Genomic DNA, 6,464 nt, shown 5'->3' with positions numbered 1-6,464 from the left:
TATATATATATATATATATATATATGTATATATATATATATATATATATATATATATATATATATATATATATATATATATATGTATATATATATATATATATATATATATATATATATATATATATATATATATATATATATATATATATATATATATATATATATAAATGGATTGCTATTATTCTGTGTAACGTTTTTAATTAATAAAAGAAAGGGAATGAATGTGCTCCTTGTCCGTTTAAATGCCCTTTTCTGGGGTACTTTCAGTCTCATCTGCCTACCTGGAGTCTACCTGGAGGGTATTCCGGGGATGAACGACCCTGCTGCCCGGTCCACGACCAGGAAACCCGGTGGATCAGGGTCTGATCAACGAAGCTGTTCTCATGGGAGTATCCCTTTATATTTTCCTAAATATTGTCTACTATTCTTCTCAGTATCGATTAATATGCCTTATTTCGGATACTTCTATACCATCCTATAATATTTCTATGATCCAGATTTCTATTACCTAATATTCTTTAATCCTACTCCCTATGTTATCAGATGATCTTATGTACCTGTCAGTGTATGGCACAATCACAGCTAAATACATTATATAACCATACACAAACTGGCGTATCATGGGGCGGACTATTATTGCTTTTATTTTCACATTTCTTGACTTTTCTAAAACCCTATCACCTTACATAGGGGGGATGGGAATGGCGGTTGAGCCTGGTGTAACCCTAGCCGCTGGTCATACTAAGAGAGGCAGCAGCAGGAACTACACCTTCACTGCGCTATTCTGAGAAAAAACTTCCCCTTACTTCTTCAGTTACAGCCTTGCAACATTGCATAGCTCCTGATGATGCACTGAGAAGTGTGAAAGTACAAAATATATATTGATACACTCAAACATGAAGAACTATTTAAAGTGATGAATGAGTTCATATCTGGCAAAAACAAATTTAATTTTTAGGCAAAAGATACAACACGAATGTTTGCAAAATTTTTTTATGTAAACAGAATTATAGCAGAATGGAATGAACTAACTATTAATGTTGTAATCAAGAATACTATACAGTTTTTCAGGAAGCAACTGGACAAGCACTTTCCAAGTCTAAGGTTCCAGTAGTTATGCCATGGACTAGTGGAAAGTGTTGCTAGAGCCTTCAGGACCAACATGCTCATTATAAATCTCTCAAGGCTGCTGGATTAGCCTAATTTTTTTTGAATGTCAGTAAATGCCATGGTAAGTTATAGTGAGCAGCATGATGCAGCATATGCTGAGGAAGGAAATTTCACTAAACTCATGAGAACCATCATATACATTCAAAAGATGAGGCAATCTGAAGATCAAAGTAGCCTTGATGTTTGTTCAGTGACTGCACCGGTAATAGTGGAAGAAGAATAGGGGTAAACGGAAATAGACTCTCTGATATATGCAGCTCAATGGAGTAGCAGGAGGAACTGAAGACTGAAACAGTATCAATTTAGCAGAGGCAGCTGTAATCTAAGTCTTCCATTCAGATCCACTTCCTGTAATTTAGATGCCTTTTCTCCAATTTGGTACGGAATATTTTCACTTTGTTTTCATGGCGTCAGTGGCTAGGAGTGGAGGGTGGGGGGACAGAGCTCTGTTATCCTTGACTCAGACACGTAGTTAATAAACCATGGCTTTTTAATCTTTGAAGAAGTGAATTGTTCTTTTCAGTCGGTTGCCTCGTTGCGGACTTTTAAGTTCTCTCTAGTTTGCCATTCACATGTCTTCTTTCTCCTCCTTTTCCTCTCTCTCTCTCTCTCTCTCTCTCTCTCTCTCTCTCTCTCTCTCTCTCTCTCTCTCTCTCTCTCTCTCTCTCTCTCTCTCTCTCTCTCTCTCCATCTTATATTCTTACTCTTGCGTTACACCATGGGTGCAGCTCATCAGATATTCAGTAGACTCACGCATGTTTAGGGTAATGGAACAAAAAATAGCTGACTTACTGCGGGGAAGGCCCAGCAAAAAAGCCCGTGTGGGACCTCAACCAGCAAGCGAGTCTTTTCATCCTGTTATACATGCTAGAAGTCATATTTGATGTACTCGTTGTGAGGGTACTCATGGTGCAACTATGTGCTCACTGTGTAGCTATGTATGAATTATTTCTGTTGGAATTATTTTTTTTCTGTTGATTTGTACTTGTTCTGTTAATATGTACTCTTCTCGCCGGAAAGTACCCGTTTGTACTTGTTCTGCTGAATTCATTTTGCAGAAATGTTTTCTGCAGGTATGTATTCGTTTTTCAGGTATGCAGTCATTATGCAGGTAGGTGTGTGTTCTACAGCATAGTATGCACTCGTTCTACAGCTATATGTTCATTCAACAGTTATGTACTGGTTCATAAAACTCACGCACTTAAGAGCTGGACACTCTTAGCAAAACGTTTGATTGCCTATAGTATGTGTAGGTCCCATTTCGCATTTTTGGGGGGAAAAAATTGAAAAAGAAATTCAGTACTTCTTTTCATGCAATAATTTCTGAGTCTGACTCATCTGAGTAACTCCCATTCTGATTATGCGATAATGTAACTTCTGACCACCTTCAAGATTAATGTTCCTCTATATTTTAGGATATTTGTCTCTTTGGGCTCTCTGAAAGGTTTCGATTAGATTTGTCCAAATTTAAAGTTTTTTATTGGAGACATTTTGATATTGCTTTCCATACGGTAACTAATGAATGCCTCTTCTGATTCCCTTCAAATCTTTAACACTAATATTCAACAGCATTATATAGATGGAAATAAATGGTATAAAATACCGACACAATGGCAATATAAACACAAATGCAGTATAATGTGATCCTTTATTGACTACGTTTCGCCCACACAGTGGGCTTTTTTCAAGTCACAAACAGAACTACCTGGGGTGGAAGGAACGCGTATTTCAGAACACCAATACGCAAGCAGGTCTGACGACACAAGGAATGCCTGCGTACAACACCGCAATTCACACAACCACTTGATAAACTACAGAAACTCAAGACTTATCGCCACAGAAGACAACACTCAATACCGAAGAATCCTGGAATCATCACTTATTTCTATATCCGACAACTTCAACCAGAATAGTGGCTTCTATAACATAGCTGAACCACTTGCCAAGAAACTTCTTCATCGCTATCCCACATAAGAACACTGTAGAAGGTCTGCTCACAAACTTGTCCAGTCTCCTTCCCAGGCTACCCAAGTTTTTAGACTCTACAACCCAACTCGGTACATCATCAGATGCAGCATTCTTCACCTGACCTCAGCCGGACTATAAATACTCGCGTTCCTTCCACCCCAGGTAGTTCTGTTTGTGAGTTGAAAAAGCCCACTGTGTGGGCGAAACGTAGTCAATAAAGGATCACATTATACTGCATTTGTGTTTATATTGCCAGCATTATATACTTATGCCGCATTCTGCACTATTCCAGTTGTGCATTGAGGTATTAGGGAATGAAGTTATGGAATACAGGGATACCTTCCTCAGATTGCCTTGAGACCGAAATTCATCTAGTTTCCTTCAAGGTGACTTCTAAATAAGCTTCTTTATACAGCCAGCCAACAGACCAGCAAGAAAAAACAGACAGCCAGCTCACTGACGTGTTGACTAGAGAACCAGACAGATAGACAAGCACCTAGCAAGTAAACCAGCTAGTCAATCAGTAAGCCAGCCTAGCAGTGAGCTTAGCTCGGTGATTGGAGGTCAGGTTACTCACAGTACTGGTACGAATCATATTCATGCCATCTCTGACTAAACTTTAAGAGACATTATTCAGACTACACTTCGAACATTGTATTTTCATTTACGTTTATTTTCTCCGTATCTAAGTCAGTGTATGAGGTATGTCAAGGCAACGTTTAAGCCAGTGGGAGAATTGGATCTGCTTCGCATAGGCCAGTAGGTCTGTTGCAGTGTTCCTTCTTTCTTAAGTTCTTAAGTAACCTCGGAAGTGAGAGACAAAACAAAAACAACTGTAAACGGAGTAACTTAGTGTAGAGTTGAGAGCAGGTATAAAGGGGAAGCAGGTAAAGAAATAACGGTAGGTGTAGATCTCGTCAAGCAGGCAAGATACAGAGCCTAAATTTCCGTCATGAGTGTATTTATGGTCTATAACTCTCCAGCATCACCACCAAGGTAATAACAGCGAGCCTCGACTAATACGCAGGGAATCACAGTTAAGACTTTAGGACTTAAATTAGCTTACCTGGCTGGGTGCGGATCCATTACCTTCATTGATGGGAATTGGAATGTCTACTGGAGCTCGAGGCGAAAGGCTGGGACACCATGAAACTCGAGACGATGGAATTGAAGTTGTGTTTTTTTTATTAAGAAACATAGTAGGGATAATATGTTTGTCAGCTGGATGAAGAATGTGTTGGTGGGCATCAGGGCACGTCACAGAAGTCTCTCGTAATGCTGTAGAAAATCTTTCGTGGGCCAATAGATTCCCATTGGACGTGGAGCTGAGGAGACCTTTTATGTGCAATGACTGGCCATAATAATAGTCATCAATCTTTGTGTAGCTTATTTAACTCTGGTCTCATGCTCCATTCTCTCTCTCTCTCTCTCCCTCTCTTTTTTTTATACAAGGTTAAGGATCCCTAGCTTTATTGACAAGCTATTTACAGGTTAAGGATTCCTAACTTTATTGGCAAGCTAAGAGCTGTTACCTACATCAGCTCATTTGAAAGCATTTTTATTGTTATGAGACATACAAGTAGGGAACAGGATGAAGTTGGACCCATCTGTGGGCCAGCATTTTCATTTGATCAACTGACTTTATCTCGTTGACATCATTATGCTGTACGAATGTGTTCCATACTCGAGTCATCCTGGGTATATAGGATCTCAGATGGAGTGAAGTTCTGGAGAAGGGTACAGCCAGAGTGAAGTTGCTGCTTTCTGCCCGTCTTGTGGCATAAAAGCTTGTTTCACGCTGTCCTCGAAGTGGATCCAAGTGTGGTATTTTGACAATATTGGCCTTGTACATAACAGTAAGGCCACCCACATCCCTCCTATGTTGAAGGCTCTGCTGAAATGACAGATCTATCCAGGATGGGTCCAGGCGAGAGATGAGACGTCTTGCTCTGTTCTCTACTCTGCGACAGATGAGAGGGAGGGGGGCAGGCAAACCAAGAAAGTGGAGCATACTCAAGGTGCGAGGGTACTTGTGCCTCGTACAGAATCTTGCAACTCCTACTGTCAAGCAGATGCGAGATACGGCGAAGTGCTGTAAGCTTCCTGGCTGCCTTGTTTGCAAGATTTACAACATGGTTCTTCATGGTTAGTTTGGAGTCAAATTTCACCCCAAGGATATCAACTTCTTCTCCAGGTGCCAACATCCTCCCATTCATCCTTACTACTGCACCAGCATTACCATCATGGTGCCTAGAGACGATCATCATTTGCGTTTTCTCAGGTGCAAATGTTACTTACCATCTATTTCCCCAAGCTGATATAGCTCTCAACTGGTGATTGATGTAGCTTAGAGCAGCTGGCATTTCTTCTCTTGGATAAGTGAATGTCAGTGTGCAGTCGCATGTGATTCTGGGATGAGATGAAGAAGGTCGTTGAAGTAGACATTCCATAACAATGGTCCCAGCCCGCTTCCTTGTGGAACACTTGCCCCAATAGGATGTCTTGCTGATTCCGTTCCATTGAGAACTACACTTAGAGATCTACCATGAAGGTAATCACTGAGGAGACATAGCGTAGAGCCTGCAGTTCCCAGTGCTTTAAGTTTTGCTAAGAGGCCCTGGTGCCACACCCGGTCGAAAGCGTCAGCAATGTCTAGTGCTACCACACAGCTGACTTTGGATTCATCCAGTGACTGGTGCCACTTAGTGGAGAGGTTTAACAACAGATGAACAGCAGAGTAACCTTTCCTGAAGCCATATTGACGATCACAAAGTAGTGAGTCAAAAAACTCTCTCATTTGTCTCGAGATTATTGTCTCAAGGATCTTACCAGTGATTGACAGGAGTGACACTGGTCTGTAGTTGCTGATTTCTGCTCTGCTCTTCTTTTTGTGAACAGGGACTACATTTGCCTCTTTCCATAGAGAGGGCCATTTACACTGTACTAGGCAGCGCTGAAAGATGCGAGTTAGAGGTGCTGCTAGCTGGTCTGCACATTTGGGCTCAACTTGTCTGGGTCCACAGCCTTTTCTTGGTCAAGCGATTTAAGAAGGAAATGCACCTCCTCCTGCCTAATTGTCACCACTGACAGTTTTGACACAGTTCTTGCAGCTAGCCAAGGAGGGACCCTTGCTGGATCAGGAACTTGCATTTTGGTAGCAAAGTGTTCAGCAAAGAGGTCCGCCTTCTCTTGACTACTAGTAGAGGTGGTCCCATCCTGTCGATTTAGAGGTGGAATGAGTTCATCAGGCAGATAACCTTGTCTGTCCTTGACCAGGGACCACCAGGTTTTGGAACCTACCCTACCTGATGCTAGCTTTCTTTT

Source organism: Cherax quadricarinatus, chromosome 2 (assembly GCF_038502225.1).
Source record: "Cherax quadricarinatus isolate ZL_2023a chromosome 2, ASM3850222v1, whole genome shotgun sequence".
Lineage (NCBI taxonomy): Eukaryota > Metazoa > Arthropoda > Malacostraca > Decapoda > Parastacidae > Cherax > Cherax quadricarinatus.
This window is presented reverse-complemented; position numbering follows the sequence as displayed.